Source organism: Marmota flaviventris, chromosome 6 (assembly GCF_047511675.1).
Source record: "Marmota flaviventris isolate mMarFla1 chromosome 6, mMarFla1.hap1, whole genome shotgun sequence".
NCBI classification, from domain to species: domain Eukaryota; kingdom Metazoa; phylum Chordata; class Mammalia; order Rodentia; family Sciuridae; genus Marmota; species Marmota flaviventris.
Window position 1 is genome coordinate 22,599,970 of NC_092503.1, and position 19,510 is coordinate 22,619,479.

Here is a 19,510-nt window from a genome sequence, read left to right on the forward strand (position 1 = left end):
GGAGTGAGTGTGGGGGGAGCCCAGCCCTCCAAGTCTTGCCCACGCATTTTTATGTATTATAATCAGATCTTTGTGCCAGGAGGCTTGACAGGAGTTCATGTCAGCTGCCCTCTGGTCTCTCACATGAGCCAGCCTGGCTGCCATCACCCACCTCTCTTCTCTCCAGTGAAGAGCAAGAAAAGGCAATTCAAGAACGCAAATACAGGAAAACGCTCTTCTCCCCCTCTCTTCTAGGAATGTCAACGTGGTTTTTGCTTTTCTGTGTGTGTCTGGGGGGCTTTGTCGGCTGCTCTCCACAGGCTTATTCCAGGAAGAGCTGTTAAACTGGCCCTTTACCTGTGAAGTATAGGGGCTGGCGAAAACTGGAGTCAGTTTTCCCTCCCTGGGAAGGGGCACCTGCATAGGTCCCGTGCTGTGTTTTGAATTTTACTGAAGAGCCACGTGGCTGTGGAGAGACTGGTGAATTAAGCATTTATACCAACAGTTTCTGGGCCCTCTCACAACTCTCATACATCAAGGCTTTTCTCTCACTATGCATCACAGATATACCCATCTTCAGCAATCCTAGCACATCACCCCAGTAATCCAATAACACTCACCCCAGCAATCCCATCATTCCATCCGTCAGTCCCAACACACCCACCCAACAATCCCAGCACACTCACCCAGCAACCCCACCACATTCACCAGTCTCAGCATACTCTGCCAGTAATCCCAGCACACTTACCCGGCAATGTCATCACTTTCACTCAGTAATTCCAACACACTCATCTCCCAATCCCAGGACACCCTACCCCAGCAATGCCACCACATTCATCTAGCTATCCCAGCACACGCACTCAGTAACCCCACCCCGTCCTTAGCTTAGTTTCTTCATTTATAGGTACCTGCATCCCTGCTTGACTATTTACATGTCTATGTTCCTGTTCTGCATCTTAGAAATGATAGAATAATCCAGAAAACATTTATCTTTGCTGTGTTCCAGTTTAGCTGATCCAAGAGATAAATGTACTTTTGGGTTTTTTTTTTTTTATGCTCTCTTCTATTACTCTGAGAATATTCTTTGATAAGACATAAACCCCTCTTGTTTTACGCCAGAGTTTGAAGTTGATTATGAATGGTTATCTCCAGTAGATTCAGGGATATTCTGTGTGATATGACTCTTTACCTTTTTCTTTTCACTCTGAATCTTTATCACGCCGAACATCACAGATGGCTCTGGTGGTGGTGGAAGAGATTATCATGCAAGGCTGAAGAGATAGACAATGTTATGTTCTGGAGGACGCTTAAACTACAGTTCACTGCTCCTTCCAGCTCACACTTTGAGCTACTTTCTAGTTCACATAGGGAAATGACCCAGTTCTTCCCCATTGTTTCTGCTTGGAACATTCTCTTTGGATTTACTTTCAAAAATTATTTGCAATTAAGATTACCCATACATATGGATAGTTTAACTCATTTATTTGTCCCACTATTTTTTACTTAACTACTGTGTACAGGCCTGAGCTTACTAAAAAGAACAGACATGTGTCTGCCTCTAAGATCTAATTGTCTAGAAGTGAACACCGCTCACTGCAAAAAAAAAAAAAAAAAAAAAAAAAATCCACACACAATATATATTGTGAAATGGCTATCTGCGATTTGAGAAGAATCCACTAGGCTTAGCTGTGTCATGAAAGCAGCACTCAGCTTTGCTTGAGAGGCTTGACAGAGGAGTAAATGCTTGAGCTGCATCTTGCAGGATGGGTGGGAATTTGAGAGACAGAAATGGGAAGGGCATTGCAGGAAGCTCAAGCCCTGGCATGCAGAGCCCGAAGACATGGAAACAGCAAGGTGCTTTTGTGACGGGTAAATCTTCTCATAGTTGGATTACAGGGTGGGAGAAAGAGATGTGGAGTCACCAGGGGATGCTCTGGAGCTCTTGGTGCGGACCAGGTCAAGCAGGGTGTGCCATGCTGGTGTATTTGACATCTCTTCTATCAACAACAAGGAGAGCTGGGTTCAAATTTGCATGTTACAAAGATCTCCCAATCAAATTTGTGAGAATGAATTAGAGGAAAGCAAGCCTGGATTTGGGAGACAGGGCATACAGACAATTACAGTCCTGTTCAAAAGAAAATTAAAATAAAAGCTTGGACTCATGCTATCATACTGAGAACAGTGCTTGGAAAACAGTGCTGAGTAACCTATGGAGGGAGGGAGAGGGGTCCCAGGACTGCAGCTTGGGTCGAGATGGCAGTTCTCAGGATAAGGAAGGTGAGCAGGCCTTTGAGAAGAGCAGTGACCTGTGTTTTGGATTTGTTGAATTTATGGTCACATGTATATAGAGATATATCTGGTTTTGGAATAAGACCTGAGTTTCAATTTTAGCTCTCTAGCTTCTCACCTGTATATTTCTTTATTTTTATTTTTATACTGGGAATCAAACACAGGGGCACTAGACCTCTGAGCCACATCCCAGCCCTATTTTGTATTTTATTTAGAGACAGGGTCTCACTGAGTTGCTTAGCACCTCACTTTTGCTGAGGCTGGCTTGAAACCCTCAATCCTCCTGCCTCAGCCTCCCAAGCTGCTGGGATTACAGGCGTGCGCCACTGTGCCCAAGGGCTTGCCTGTGTATTCTTATGTAAGTGGCTTTACTTCTGAGAACGTTGGTTTCCTGGTCTGTAAAGGTGCTGGTGTTGGTAGGGGTAATAACTATAACTTACAGGCTCTTCTTGATGGGTGAAAGAGATAATGTATATAAAGCTCCTGACTCTGATTTTCAAATAAAGGGCAGCTATTATCACGATAGTATCTTCAAACAGATATCAGGACCAGGACCTGGAAAATGCAGAGCTCAGAGTCAAGGGCATGAAAGAGACGGAGTCACAAGTTAGTTGGTGTCACTGAGATGCATGCTCATTCATTCAGAATCATTTAGCGAGAGCAGACACGTATCAGTGTCTGTGCGGGAACTAGGGAAGTCAAGAGGAAAAAGATAGCTCCCGGCCACAGGAGTCTTAGAGCCTGCAGGGTAAGACAAGAGAAGGCCATCAAGAGCTTTTTGAATAAGGAGAGGATCAGCAGCAATTTAATATATCCAGTTGTGTGTGTTTGTGTGTGTATGTGTGTGTGTGTGTGTGTGTGTGAGAGAGAGAGATATCACATGCATACAGAAAAGAATGTAGACAGTTTGATGAACTTTCACAGACTGAACAAACAGATCCATGAAAAACCAGAACATTATCAGCATTCCAGAACCCTTCTCCTGCCCTTTTCCAGTCACAACAGAACCCAGGGGTAACCAGCCTCCTAACTTTCATGTCTATTAGCTTTGCCTGGTTTTGCACTTCATATGTATGGAACCATGTGCTCTTTTCTCTTTTGGGTCTGACTTATTTCACTCAACGGTGTGTTAGTGAGATCAGTGTGCACTGTGCCTAACAATCATTCATTCTCGTTACGGTACCTAACTTCTTGTATGAATGTAACTTATTCATTCCACTGTGGATGAATTTGGATTGTTCTTGGTTTTGGCTGCGACAACTAGGGCTTCCATGGATGTTAGAGTACATGTCTGCTGGGTGTGGCTTACGGTGGAATTGCTGGATTGGGGACATGTGTGTATTCAGCTGTAGTAGGTTCTGCCACACAGAAAGTGGTTGTGCGAGCTTATATTGCTTGCAGCAGTGCACGTGGAGATCTAACTGGTTACCCTGGTTGTGTATTTCCATCATTCTCATTTCGGTCATTGGTGGTTATTTAGAGGGGTAATATTATCGTGTTAATTCTCATTTTTTTTTTGGTGGTTAATGACAGTGAGCCTCTTTCCATGTGTATTTTTGGCCATGCACTAGATACTCTGTTTTATAAAGTGTCTGGTAAAGTCTTTTGTCCTCTTTTCCATTGCATTGGGCTTTCTGCCCTTTTGCAAAATCAGTATTAAGCAATGAAAATTGTTACTGAGGACCTATTAAAACTATTCTGGCACTGGACTTAGAAGAATAATAGTCACACTTCGTGCCCTCAAGGAGTTTATAATTTTGGCTGTTTAAAAAAAAATTAGCTGTGTAAAGGAGGAGTGAGATGATGAACAAAGGAAGAAATAGGGACCAGAGAGCACTTTCCTATTCATGTAAGCCCATTTATACTTGATGATGAGGGAAAAGTAGATGACATAAAGAAAAGGTTGAGCAGAATCCTGGAGTGGCCAGGCTGCTCTGAGCTCTGGAGAGGTCTGAGTGGAGCAGAAGAAGGTATTTTACTAAGCTTAGAGGTAGAAATTATGCATTGAGGCAAAGTTTCCTTGAAAACTTGCTATTTTATTTTATTGATTTTTTTTGTGAAACATAAGACATATTAATTTGTTTGTGGAAAGTGGATAATATTGATGAAATGGGTACATTTAGAATGGTCTCTGCTCCTCCAGAAAAGTGTGCTGAGCAATTTTGGTTTTGGAATGGTAGTGCCAGCATGCAGAGGACCAGACCAAAGTAGTTTAGCCGTCATAGCAGGTGGTTGTCCCTCAGCCACTTTGAGGAGGTGATACAGGAATGGAATGAGCAATGATCCAGCTTGCATGGTTGTGGGGATGGGCATGAAGGGCAAGGTGACAAATGAATTGGAAGGCTAACAAGTGAAAGGGTGAAATGGTTTATAGTGGGGTCTAGACTTTGGAGCAAAAGAAACCTGCAGGTGGAGGAAGAGGAGAGGAGGAGATGGAGAAGGGGTGCAAACTGTCAGAAGCAACGAGTTGAGAAGCTGAGCATCTCTGAGGTTGAAGAACCACCAACACAGTGTGAAGGTGAATGGTTAGGTGATGTGATAGGATTGACTACTGTAGCCTGTCATATTAATCCAAATAATCTGAACTCCCTGTCAGGTTTTATGGAAAAATCATCAAACATTTAAGCAAATAAACCCTCATGAAGGTCACATTTCAAATTTTAGCTTCTCTGTTACATTATTAGTAAATAAATATTTTTTATTAAGTGACGTCTTCTGAAGAAGTTCCATTAGAGCCTTTATCTCTAACATCAACCATTAGTTATCTCAATAAAGTGGTTTGGATAATGAGGGTTAATGGAAGGATCCAAATGGTCAGTTTTATGCTAGAATAAAACATTGAAAATAAAAATCCGTTGCTTTGGTAACCTGTGCTAAAACAGGTTGAGCAATTGCATTTGGATTCCCCATTTGTTCCACTCCCTGTTTTCTACTGGTGTCTTCTTGTTGCTATACATCGAAATACATAATAGAGAGTATTAAAAATCTTTGGTTTAAAGTTCATATAAAAATATCCTATTTTGTGTGACACTCTCCACTGAGGTCTAGAGAGTGAAGTTTATGTTTTCGTAACATTGACACACATACTCACTGAGGAACGAAAAAGCCACAAGTAGCAAGAGTATGTATAGGAATTAACAGACTCAAAATTCAACAATTTATGTCAACATGTAGTGAAGTTACCTGGGCAATTTACTAAAAAATGTAGATGTGGGAGCTGGGTCCTGGAAATGACCCTGTGGGCTGCCCTGGATTCAACTTTGAGAAGCCCACTGTGGAGCTTCACATTTTGGAAGATTGCTATGGCATGGGACATCCCACTGCCATCATCTTGACCAAAAAACTGAGTAAATAAGAAGAAAGGGAAATAGAAGAGAGAGAAATGATGAGAAAATAAAGTTGAAGGTAGAAAAGAGGTAAGAATTTAAGTCTTAAAGAATTCTCTAGACGTCTTCATTATAGAAAGTAAATTCCAATGGGTGCTTGATAGAATCACACCAATTTTAAGATAGCAATGAAAAACAATGTGAAGTGTGTAAGATTACATCGAAGAAAATCAAAAGGAACTCTCTGTGAAGAGGAAAACAGCCTATAAATTCAAAATTAGAGTATTAAAATTAAAACATAATTGTAAGTTTTTTTCTAACAACCTTTTAAATTGCACTTTGATGAACAGTATTACTTGTATAAGTTTTGGTAATGAAACAGGACTGTTGTAAACAATTTAATTGGATTTTTTTTGTTTTTCTTCTGAATATCAACTCATGCCAATGAATCATCAAGGCAATCTTTAATTTCCAAGATTTTTCTTCAGCTCTTGGGATTGTTGTGAAAATTAGTTGAAGTCGGAGGATAGTGTCTGGCACTTAGTCAGTGATGACAGTGTAGTGGAACAATGGTGAGCACATGCTCTGGGTGCCAGAGACTATGGGTTCAAATTATTGCTCTGATTCTCCTTTGCTCTGCATCCTTGAGCCACTTAAATTGATTCAGTTTCCTCTTCTGTAAAATAAGAATAACAGTGGTGTTTACCACCAGAGAATATGTTGCCTGGAATAAATTAGTCACTGTAAAATACCTGAAATAGTGCGAAACACAATATGAATACTCAATAAATGTTATACTGAAGTACAACTTGTATTGTCATATTCTCCAAAGTGCTTAAACAAAACAAAATGACTATTCAAAACATGGATTATGTATGAATATACAGTATATACACTATATAAACATGTGTACTATGTATGTTTATATATACTATATATGTTTATATGTTTTAATATATAAATTATATATATATTTTTTATATATATAAAATTTTGTAAAGTTATAGTTCTCTTGAGCCTTATTTAGTTAAAATCATTGCACACCTACTTTTCAATGCAATAAAGTGCTTCAGGCCATTCATTAATGACTAAGACATGGCCGCTGTCCTCTTGACCACTCACACTTTGGGAAGTTATCATAGCAGCTTGTCTTCCTTGGGTAAGACTTATGCTATGTTGGTAAATAGCCTAGAAGTTAATTAAAACTGTATTTTTAAACACAAGTGAAAGATCATCATTGAAATACAGAAGGAGATGCTAATAATTAATCCCCTATTGATATATTACTGAGCATAGCAAATCACACAAAACAAAGGCTGGTATTTTCCCAGAGCTTCCTATAGTAAAATGGTTGGATCATAGATGCACTATTAGAAATGCTGTAAATTCAAGGGATGACTCTAGTATTTACTGATTAGGTGACTATGGGCCTTTGATTCAACCTATGCCTGGTTCCTTCACTGCTGAGTTGTCAGAAAGATTAAGCAAGCTATAGTTTGTGAGCATGCTTTATGTACTATAAGATGTGCATTTGTGTATTTTTATCATAATTTATATAATAGCACTTGTGGAGTTCTGAGATCCATGGCTCAGAAACGAACACTTAGAAAAACGTGCTTTTAATAAGATTACAGAGAACCTTATTATCTTTCGTAGAATTACCTCTGGCCTGATAATGATTAACTTGCTGCACAGATTAGACCAAAAGAAAAAAGAAATCCATAGCTGTCAGGTGAAACAGGGTTGGAGAGGTTAGGGCACTGACCTGAGGGCACAACGAACAACGGTGGAAGAGAAGTGGACCTGAGGTTGTTCCTGCAGCTCCCCAGTTCAGTCCTCAAACCGTTTCTCAGTGGAGAGGAAGGCATGATGGCTTTGTTGAGAGGAAGGCCTGATGGCTTTGAAGTCAGACCTGAGTTAAGATCCCCGCCCTGTCTCTTACTAGCTGCTATTCATGCACGTGAGTCTCAGTTCCCTTGTCTGCAAAACAGAGTTGAATCACTTGCTTGGCAAAGCGTGAGCAGTGGAGATGATGCCTGTAAAGTACCTGCTCAACAAGTGGTCACATGATTTTTCCTATGGTCATACATTGTCAGAATTCAAGGTAAATTGAATCACACACCTGCTGAATAGGAATACTAACACACCTGATATTAACAAATTGTTTCACTGAGGGGGCTCTTTGTGCCAGCTTCTGGTCCAGATACATCACACAGGCACGCACACACACACACACACACACACACACACACACACACACTGATCTCAATGGCTCACACAATCTGATGCTGAATCCTCACCTCTGCTATTCCTCCTGGACCCAGGGAGTGTAACTAACTTGACCAAGGTCACTCAGCAAGATTACAGTGAAGCAGGTTTACAGACTTGGGCTTTTATAACTCCGGGATCTTTCTTGCCTTGTTACTGGATCATTCCTGCTCCTCCCTGACCAATATAGGGATGTGGGGTAGAGAATGAAAGGACTGATTGTTTCATGAGAATTGTCTTTTGAATGGGCTATTTGCTTTTGTATTCAGCCCCATTCCTGTAGAGAATATTGGAAGAGGCCTGCACCCATCATGTAATGTCTTAGGCTGAGCTCTTTTTCATTTTTTTGCAATGGAAAAACTACTCTTCTTATGATGGTACCAAGGATTTAAATGGAATGATAACTGTGGAGCCCAGTCCTGGCACCATCTCCATCTCTAATCTCTGCTCCCTACTCAAGTAGCAGACTTGCACTGAGGACAGAGCCCTGGGCTTTGCCTGCTGTCTTTTTATACTTTAAACCAATAGGAGCCTGTGTTACTCAGCATTCTCATGTTTGAAACCAGCGATGCTCTATCACAGGATATGTGATTGATCCCTTTGAGCAGGCATTAAAATATTCACTCACATCTTCTCATTTACCTATTACATGCTTTTATGAACTGTGTTTTGATGAATGTAAGTATGTCACATCTGTCTTGTCATTGGTTTGTGTCCCGTGTCAGGACATGTGTACATAGAACACAGTCCCTTTAAGAACCACTAGCCATCAGCAAAAATAACCAAGAGCAGCTCAGGTTACTGCCAGGCTTCAGAGACTCTTCAGGGGGTCAGGTTGCTTATTTCTCTGGCTCCACAGCAGGGATGTAGGAAGAACTTTCTCTGTGCCCATGGAGGGTTTTTGTGCAGATCTGTGCACATGTGTCCCCTCCTTTAGCTAAGTATCCTCAGATATGTCTTCTTCTGGGTTTATCCCAGAAAGTTTATACCAGAAAGTTTTCTTAGTTGGGCCACTTAAATTGCTTTAAATTAATTGTGACCATGTCCCTGGACTTGGGTTCAAGAGCCTGTCTTTTCTCCCTGGGTTTTATACTATTTCTTTGAAGACTAAAAGTGAAAAAGATATGGGAACCCATCAAAACAAACAAGTATCTTCTATCCTCCAAGTGACAGTGTGGCAGTGCAGGGAGAAAAGGTCATGTGAGGACACACCCTTTTCCCTGGACCCCTGCACTCAGGCCTGTCTCTGCTGGCCTTTCTTGTAGATGAATGTTTCAACTGGCTGGGCATAGCCAAGGGATCAAAGAACAAACGAGGCATAAACAGCTCCTAGAGCTCTCTAAACAAACAAACAAATAGACTGGACTCCTTAATTAGGCCTATTTTTTCAGTTGCAGAGAAACAGTGAGATATTATAAAAGGCATCACAGTGCAAGGAACAAAAAAACCCAGCAAGGACCATCTGGGGCCTTGTCTCAGTGATGCTGCTTAATAGCAGAGTTGCAGAATAATAGAATTTTAATAGCAAGGGGGGTATCTGTGAGTAACTTCCTAGAGGGAAGGTGAGGCTTCAGAGAGGTTGGGTAACTTACCTGAAGTTACTCAGCTGTTGGAAGTAGTAGGTCTGTACCTGCTGCCCAAGTACACAGATCATTCTATTCTATAGTCAAGAATCCAGTTGTCTCCAAGCCCCAATTTCCTTATCTATAAGTGGGCATTGCACTATATAGTACACCTGCTTTATAAGGTACCACAAGGATCTGCTGAGTGTGGGTGAGAATGGTTTTAAAAACTATTAAAATTTTTATTAGTATTAAATTATATATATACAAATATATGATGAGACAGAGGTAATATCTAATATTTTGTTAAAATTCTTCTTGTGGGAACACTTGGGCCAAATCTGGGTTTTCTTTTGGAGATGTGAAATTCCTAGAGTATTATGAGCTCTAGCCTGACGGTTTGACCTGCTGGCCTTATTGTTACTTTTGCTTTTGTTGTAAGGTGAAAACAATAAAATTCTCAACCTGTATTGGAATTGTCCTGAAGATAACTTTAAGACTATAGGTGAAAGTACTTTGTGAACTGAAAAGCACAGAATGAAAGTGCACTGTCATTACCAAATAATGTTAAGGCCATGGACCTTGTCCACACAGCACATATGGTATAAATAAGGCAGCAAACTCCAACATTATCTCACATTAGTGTCAACTAAAAACTGTATACTACAGGTAATGACTGTTATGGACTGATGAGTCTTATTGGAGTTTACAAGTGGAAGTGTAATCATCCTTGCAATTATTGTAAAATTGATCTTTCCCTACAGACATTTACCCAGATTGGCAAGACATATGCATGGTATTCTTCATATTCATAGGACATTATTTTCTGTAATAATATAGAAGGTGGAGATTTAAATGTTATTTTTATGGCTCTCAGTTATACCATTTGCACTAATATTATATGTCTGGCTTATCTCATTTGGTTATTATAAACTAAATATAGTTGGGGGCTATAATTAATATTATCATTCAACAGATGGGAGGTCAAATGATTTTCTCTGTCCTCACAGAATACAGATGATGGAGCTGAGATTTGAAGCACAGAGCTGAGATTTGGCCCCCAGTCCTGTGCATTTGCCACTGCAGTCTTTGTGTTTTGTGTTGGGGTTTGTTTATTTCATTGGTGCAGTCATTCATTCAGCATGGATACTCTGTTGTATAGGGAGATATTTAGCTAGACTGTTTCAACTTGCAATGAACTTGTAGTTTTCGAAGGCATACAGAGCAAGTGCATTAATATGTAAACATTTAAGATAGGAGATGGACTGTACTAACTGTGTAAAGGTATAGTGTCAGAGGAGCTCACCGAAGGAAGGAACTCCCTGTGGAACTGTGTCATATGATCTACTCATACTTTTGGGACTGAATCTCTTAGATGAAACAGCTTGTTCCATTGATACGAAGAAGCCCTTTCTGCTACTGTTAGAGTTAATTTGCATAGGGAGCAAAAACTACAGTCACATTTTAAGGATGTTGAAAAAGAAAAAGCCCAGAATTGTGCCGTAATCCTAAGACTAAAAGGGAAACTGATTTTGCAGTCTAAATATGATTTATCTGCACTTGGCTGGGTATGAGTAAACTAGGGACACACTTTCCCAGTTTTTTTTTATATAGTTAGAACTTTAAAAGATTTATTATCATGATATTCTATTAGTGACATAGGAGATGAATTTAAATATGGCTTCTAGAAAGCCTGATGTTGCAAAAAAAAAAAAAAAAGGCTTTTGTTTTGTTTTGTAATTTTGTCTTTTTGCAATATAGCAAAAATATACCCTCACTCTTACCCTTAATCCTGTCCAGATAATTAAATATATGGATTTAAATTTAGTGCCTATGTGATTCTGTTTTCTCCTGTTTCAAAAGATAAAAGCAATTGTTTTGTAAAATATATTTTGGCATTTCTCAATTTAAAGCAGTGCTTTGTTTAACCCCTTCATTGTAGCAGATAATGCAGGAAATGATCTCAGGGACTCAAATAACCTTAATGATAGCATAATTTCTAAACCAGGGTAGGGAAGTTCTATTTGAACAAGCATAAAACAAATGTTTTGCTGCTGTTAAATTTAACAGGCATGAAATTACTAGAAACAAACAGAGACAAAACAATAAAACAAACAAAAAACTAAACAAAACAAAAACCTCAGGAATGCTGATGGAAATAACTTCTTATGGAACTCAATCTGTGATCTCTGTTTTGATAGTTAATATGTCTGTGCAATTTGAAATAGTGTCTGCATTGGAGACTGTCACTATTTAAATTTGTCTGAGAATTCTCAATTTAGACTTGATCAGCATAGACCACCATGACGGAAAGCTGCCAATTTATGGAGTAGGGTGAAACCTCATTATTTCTGGGTGCCTTGGCTAATGTTGAGCTATTTAAAAAACACAAGCTGCTATAAAATCAGTGAAACCTTGTTGGTTTCTGTGTCAGTTAATATGTAGTATATTTTTTTCCCTTTGGAAAGAGGAATAGGTCTCATCTTTTTGATTTTCCCCTTTCTTAAATTTTCTTTTTTATTCATTTAAAAAAATGAAATTTTTAAAAATGAAATAGGCTCTGTATTTAATTTGCTTTGCTATCTCACATTCTGTGTCAGGAACTAATGGTCGAGTTGTTAGGGATTGGGAACTGTAATATTCATGAGTACCATAATGGAATTGTATGCTTCTTCAAAGTTACTTTAGTGTTTTTCATCTAGGGGGCGCCAGCAAACATTTCCGGTTAGATTCTTGGAAGTAGGCCACATACTGTTGACACATATGCACAGGAGAGAAACATGAACGCTTTGTGAAATCTTCATACTAAAAATAATTTTCACCTGTATTTATAGCAGTGTTTTCAAACTTGAGGAAAGAGATAGAGAACCTACCAGCACAGGGGAAAAAAAAAAAAAAGTCTTATTCACTGTGGCCGGAGAGCTATGAAGGCCTGAATAATCTCCTAGAGAGTTACAGGAATGTTGCTAAGAGATTTTTGCCAGTTGTGTAGGAGGATAGTTAATAACATTAAGTGCTGAAATAAACGATTGTGGAGAAATATCCTATGGCTGATAGTTAACTGGGAAAAAATGAGAATCTGTCCATCATTAGGAAAGGTTTGTAATGAAGCCTAACAAGTAGGGCCCTGCAAGCAGGAAGCGTTCAGGTTCTCAGGCAGAATTTTGGGTTCTGTAACAGCCAGTTGCTTTCATTGTTCATGGAGCCGGCGCATTTGCTTAAAGGAAACTGGGAAGAGAATATTTTTAGATATTCAAATAGAAAAATGTGCCAAAATCCAGCCTTTTCTGATCTGAAAGTTCTGTGAAGGACCTGCTTTGCAGGGTAGCTATGCATATGTTTTGAGTGGGAGGAAAATGAGAACAGATGACTTGAAAACTATTAAAATGGTTACACATGTAAAAAGTTAATTTCTTCCTCATAAAATTAAAAAATCCGAGAACACAAGATTGCAGTCTGAGTTAACATCTTACTGGTTCAATTAAAATATTTGCCCATAATAAACTTCACTGATATTTTTTTGTTCATTCACTCACTTGTTTGTCAAACAATAATAGTGTCTGCCATGTATGAGATTCCATATGTAGTGTAGTACACACGATCATTATTTCTATAAATGATCTAACCACTTCAGGAAAAATATAACTGTATATACAGTGGACAAAATGTCAGTTTCTTTGGGGAAACTTATAATTAAGCTTTATTCTGCTCAAAAACACGTTTTAAAAAGATATAGATACAGATTGCAATTCGTGTTATTTTTCTAACTTTTATTTGGAAAACAACTAAGGCTATATTTCTTTGGACTGATTCTGTATTGATGTTTGAGCACCATGTGTTAAAAAGAGGAATCGTTATCTGAAGATTATGTGGCATTTTATAAGATGGTTGATGATACTGTTTAGTGCTTATTAAGTTGAGCTAAAATTTACTAAACAGCTTGTAATTGGGGGAGCTTATTTAAACCAGCTATTTGTGGTTATGTCTGTTGAGGAGCTTAAACTTCAACTCTCTCCAGCCACTTAACTGCAGCACATTGACTTCAGGTCTCTTGTAAGAAAGTCTAAATGTAGGCTGTTGAATAATCCCTTTGAGGGCCCTGTAGCTATTTTTATGCCTGGATATGCGTCACCAGTGGGTATTTTCTCTGGTGACTCGCTTACATCAGGTCTCCTACCATACATTCTATCAGTGAGTGACTTATGATTGATGGGAACCACGGCTGTTGTTTAGCTTTATCTGTGACCTCAGAGAATGGACAACAGGAATTTCCAGGCTGTAAAATTCCCTGAATGCTTGAAGACAGGGGCTCACGGTGTTGATCAAGGCAGGTAGCAAGTGATATTATTCACCAGCGATGACGGGGGAGGGACACGAGAGGAAAGGGGAGGGAGAAGGAGGGGAAGGGAGGGGGAATTCCTTTTGTGAACAGTGCAATTCTGGCTCAGCTTGTTCCTTGTCTGTGGCTGTGTGTGGGGAAAGGTGCATTTCCGGGACCTGAGAAAGTAGATAGGGTAGTCAGAACCATGCTTTGGGCAGCGTGGAGTAACTCCAAGGCGTGGGCTGCAGAAGCTTTAATTAGTTAAGATCTTGTTTTTCAAAGGAGCTCGATTGATCCATGAGCAACTGAACTATTATGAGCATGTTTAAGAGTAGGGGTTTTAAATTTAAAGGTTCAGCGTTCATAGTTATAGATAAGAATTCAGTGCTGTGTTGAATCTAGCTATGCTAGGGTATCTATCTGGAGTTAATTTTTTCCCTAAGTTAACCTGTACCTTATTCTAACAGTGCATTTGATTCTATGTGTGGAAATGAATTAAGTCTCTAACGCACAAGAATGTTTTCCTTTTTCTTCCTTTCCCTTACCTCTTTCTTACAAGTGCATAAGATTCTTGACCTCTCATGAGATCACCAGCATTTTAGCAGTGATGTTCCTTTCTCCCAAACTTTTCCCTTAGTCTGAGTTTCCACCTCCTCCTCTGTATCTTTCCCTGGTGCTATTTTGCTTGCAAAAGTAATTCTTGACATCCTGCTGAGTTAAGGGAGACAAGGTTCCCTGCAGATGGGGTGAGGTGCCCATGTCAATCTAGGGACAGTGGGTTGCCTGCGTTTACAGGCTATCTTTTCAGTGATTTTTTTTTTTAATGACAATTACACAAAATTAAAACACTCCTTTTAGTGTAATGCAATTACAACATTTACTCACTTAGGCAAAATTGGTTTTCTGATCTTTTAAGACTGTTTTCATTATGAAAAAAGCATTTATTGATTTTGCTTGCCAATTTTATCCCCCCACTCCAAACAAGGGCATATCCTTTTAATGTAGCATATAACCAAGATTAATTTCCACCATAGCTATTTTCTTAATGGTTTGCCTACTAGGTTCCAAATTATAAGATTATCCCAGAGTCTAGTACCTTTAAACAGATGTGAGGGGTGAAAACCCCTTGTGAGAAATCTCTTTTATTCCTATCTGTTTTTCCATGTATAGTGCTATTAAGTGAACGTGGGCATTTGTAACTATTTTTATAGCTTCATATCAAATGAGCTCACTTGATGGTAAAAACCTATCCCCTGTCAAGTCATATTGTTTCAATTTTAGACATTTAACATGAAGATGACTGAGAAAGTAAAATGAGTGTCACTGTAAACCTCCCATACAAGAAAACTTGTCATTCTATTTGAAACTTGCTTCTTGAATAAGCAGGATGACTCACGACAATCAACTTATAATTTGAAATTTGTGAAACATTGAAATCCAGAGCTCTGTGAGTTTTGAGTCATTAATAGTTGAATGAATTAAGCCTTCATAAGGCATCCACTTAGAATGAAATCATCAAAATATGGGTGCAATCCATTGTTTATGTTTATTTCATTGGACCATGTGTGCCCAAGGCACCATTGGTGACTGACTTTGCTTCCCAAAGAGTAACATCATGTGAAAGATAGATTTGGGGGTTAGCTCAGATGCCTCCATTCTATTTTGCCCTACATTGTGAGAGATATTATTAGAAGCTATAAAATTATCCTTTTCTTTAAAATGTATGTATGGGCTTATGTGGGGGAGTTTGAGGGCAGAACCAAACTCCAAGGAGGGTTATGTATTCTTCATCAGAAATATATTTCACAGAAGATTATAGTTTGTGTGGGAGGCAAATAGCTGCTTGTCTGTTGATTGCATTGTGCTTATTCCATGTAAGAGCTACTTGAGTTTAGGCAGGATAACCTCATTTTGATAATCTGATGACTGCTTCTGCTTGGAGAAGAGAATATAATTCCAAGGCTGTGAGCTGGTGGGCAACAGTCATTGTTCTCTCTTTGGCAGATCTTAGCATGGAATCTGCTTTGGTATTTTTATAACTATATATGCAAATCTTTTCACCCAAACCTCCCCCATCCATTTTCTCTCTCCATGTGTGGAGCTCTTTGTGATCTTCAAGACTGTGAAACTCCAAAGGTGTAAGATCTAATGATATCAGTGTATGATGATGTGTAAACTTAAGTCAGGGCAGAATGTTGGCTTGAAGTGAAGTCTTTTTGCTAAAGCAGATCCTGCACTGAGAGCAGATTCCACTGTGTACTTGGTTTCTATGGAGACACTTTTATTACTTATGGATGAGTGTAGTATGAGTGATTGATATATCAACATAGCTCAGAGCAGCTGATGGAGTTTCCTGGTTAATATGTGATCCTTGGCTGGGGGTTTTGCTCAGGAGCAGAGCTCATAGATGCCCTGGTTTCCATCCCAGCACACATAATGCATGTGTACACACACACACACACACACACACAGAGAGAGAGAGAGAGAGAGAGAGAGAGAGAGAGAGAGAGAAAAGTTTTTTTCACTAAATTCTCATTTCTTATAGGGACTGATGAGAGTGATGCAAACATCTAAAACCATCCTGAAACATAGAGATAATACGGCACTTCATTTTACTTTCTTTATAGGTATATTACCCCAGCACTGCAAAAAAAAAAAAAAAAAAACAAAACAGGAAGCCTCACAATTCCCTACAATTAGGATGATAACCAACTGACAGCATTAGAACAATTGAATGATCCACTTATAAAGCTTGTTCTGGGAAGGTCTAAAATATTTTGCTTGGCAATGATTCTTTACTTATTACCTGTGTTATAAGCCAGTGATTTGAGTTTTAAGATGCTTTATAGTTCACCGTGGTCACTATGAGGTTGAGGAATTGAGGCCTAATAAACAGATGGGCTTTATATTGGAGACTGCACATCGTATTGACAGCAGCTAAGGACAAGCTCTGCTCACTGGTGCTTATCTGCTGGCGCTTAGGAGCTGAAAGGCTCTGACCTCATATGTCTGATGTCGGGAGTGAGCTTGGTCACTCAGGGCAGAGTCCTCCTACCGCCCTGATAATGGTAAAATGCTCTGATAATTCGTTAGGGCGATGTCTGCGACTCTGTGTTGCCTGAATCCTCCTGTGACAGTGGCCCTCAGTGACTGATGTGCAGACCCACTGAGAGGTACTTGGATTTGTACAACAGGATGTCATCATTTGAGTCAGCAGGGCTAGAAGCTCATGCTGAGTGGTGGCTCCGAGGAAGCCTTTCACAGAGCAGGCGACTGGGAGCTCAGGGAGAGACACAAATCACTGGGTAGATAATAGTGCATAGAGATGAATATATTTTCAGTGGAAATGTTTTATTCTACTCTTTTCACTTGAAAGAAGATAAATTTTCTATAAGAGAAAGGACTCTGTGTGTCTAAGTACCCTGAGAGCTGAAAGCAGTATGAAACTTGGGTCCGAGGATTTTTACCGAAGTTATTCTTCTCATTTCACTTAAGTTAGATGACATCTTCTAGCTGCCTCAAAGCTACAGGAAGGACAGAATTATCCTCTAATAACATGGGTATGCAATTCTTGCTGTCTCAAAGCAGGTTGCTGTGATTATCTACACTAATTTTGGAATTCACTTACTGCAGAATTTCATTTAAAAAACATTCTCCTTTCTATACCTTTAAGTTTTTTTCCCCCCCTGGATGTTTAAAAAAATTCTTGACATGGAGATTTACAGATATTTAAATAATCAATTGCCCATAAATGCCTCATTTCCTATAAAATCATAGCCTGACCCCTGTGTGACTAGGTAAGGCCTTATCCAAAATTGGTTCCTTCTGTTATTTAGTTTTATATGTGTGGAGAGGTATTCATAAGGCCACATGACATAGTCCAATAAAGAATTTATCTTCCTCTGGAGGGAATAAGTTTAAGAAAGTCCAGGCATATATAGAGCCAACTATGAAAAAAGATCTAAGCCTTTTAACTATAAAACATAAGAAAAATTTTTGTGCTTTTAGAAACTTGAGTCGGTGCGGAGTGAAAATGACCAATGTCTCAGGCTTAATCCACACTGAATGAGGGTGTGAAGGAGGACAGTAGTTTGTGCCCTAGTAGTTCAAGGAGTGGGGATGGGGATCTCAAAAATAGAGAAAGAAAAGGGTAGAATTGGAGAAGAGACAATTCATTTTATATAACTTCTCTGTCCAGACAGGGTTGAGAGGGACCTGTGAATATGATTGGGGGCATTGACAGATGGGAGGACCCATGGCAGAATCCTGACGTTGGCTGCCCTTTGCCTGGACATGTAGTGAAATATAGTCAAAGCCCCAAGGGCTAAGCAGGCAAGATGGGGTGCAGTCTCAGTGCTGTGGCTCTGTGTCCCCCCTTGGTGGTGAAGTGATAGAGCAGACCTCACTCTTTCATGGGGAAGGCTCTCTCAAAGGAAGGGCACCAAATGCCTTCAATGTTGTAAAGCTCTCAGGCCCCAGAGAACTTGGACTTTTAAAGGCCAGTAGTGATCCCTGAGAAGAGAGGCTTCTTTGTCATCAATGTAGGACACGTTGGTGACTGTGTCTGGTGGCAAAAGCTTGCCTGTCAGTCCACTCGAGGTTCAACTGTCCCCACTGGGAGGGTCTGATTCCTTTCTGACTTTTGTTCTTTCTCATTAGAGTCTTTTTGTTGTTGTTTTTGGGGACAGGGGTCAGGCCTTACCTCTTGGGTTAGGGTGCAAGTTGTGAGAAATCTTAGTGGGAGTGTTAATTTGGGTCCTGATAGAAATGATGGTTTGAAATACTTGCAGAGTCTCCTGTATTTGTTGGTGGGATCTCATCTGGGTGGGATGAGAGGATATAAGAGAACTGAGCTTAGGACCCTGGGAAGCATTCTGTGACTTTGGGGAGAGAAATGAAATGGGATCTAGTAATGGAGACAAAGAATAGTGTGAGGGGGTAGGTGGAGGCCAAGGAAAGTGCAGTAAGAGGAGGGATGGCTTACAGAGCTTCTGAATATTTTTAATTTCATTTATTCAAAATGCAGTGAGGATATTCTGTGTGGGCTGGGTAGATTTGAGAGTGAACCAGACATGAAAATTCATGGGAAGTCTGAGGTCATTGTCCTTGCTGGGACTGCAGCTTAACCTAGGGGAACAGAGAAAGCAGCGTGTGGGGTGAGGCATGTTTGGAGAGGGACCAGGGGCAGTCAGTTGGAGGAAAAGAGACCGTGGAAGCCTGGTGAGGTGAGAGTGTTACTGACATGCCTATGTGGATCAGTGTCCCTGGGACAGCTGAAGTCAGACTGCCTGGGATGGTTGAGATTAAGAGACCAGAATTCAACATGGGTGCAAAGAGCCAGTCCAGCAGCTGTGAAGAAGTGAAAACATGGAGAGAAAGGCTTTAGCCAGTGCAGATCTGAGTTGGAGACTCGAGGAAGGGAGAAGGTCCAGCTGGATAATAGGGTTAAGTTTGGAAAGTGGTTGAATTTGGTTGTGTCTCGATGAGGTTTATCCTAACAGTAGTTAGTTGAATATTTATGTCTAATTTACTATTGCCCCTTATGCTTAACATCCTGTTCTTCCTCAAAAAGATCTGCAACTGTATGTGTCAGTAACGTGGAAAGGTTCTATCCCATCGCACCTGTGGGCCACAGCCTCTTTGATGGCACTCCTGACTCAAATTGTTCTGCCTGTGGTCGGTTCCTCATTCTATTGCATGGTTCATCTTCTTAAAATACCATTTTTAATAATTTACTGCGAAGAGCTATAAACTGCTCTGGCTGC

General features: G+C 39.9%; 1 protein-coding gene across 16 annotated transcripts in view; it reads left to right on the forward strand.

The window, feature by feature from the left end:
* The window catches only part of Hivep2 (HIVEP zinc finger 2), a 184,509-nt gene that overhangs the window by 42,538 nt on the left and 122,461 nt on the right, over positions 1–19,510 (forward strand). The gene's annotated exons all lie outside the window — the stretch shown is intronic.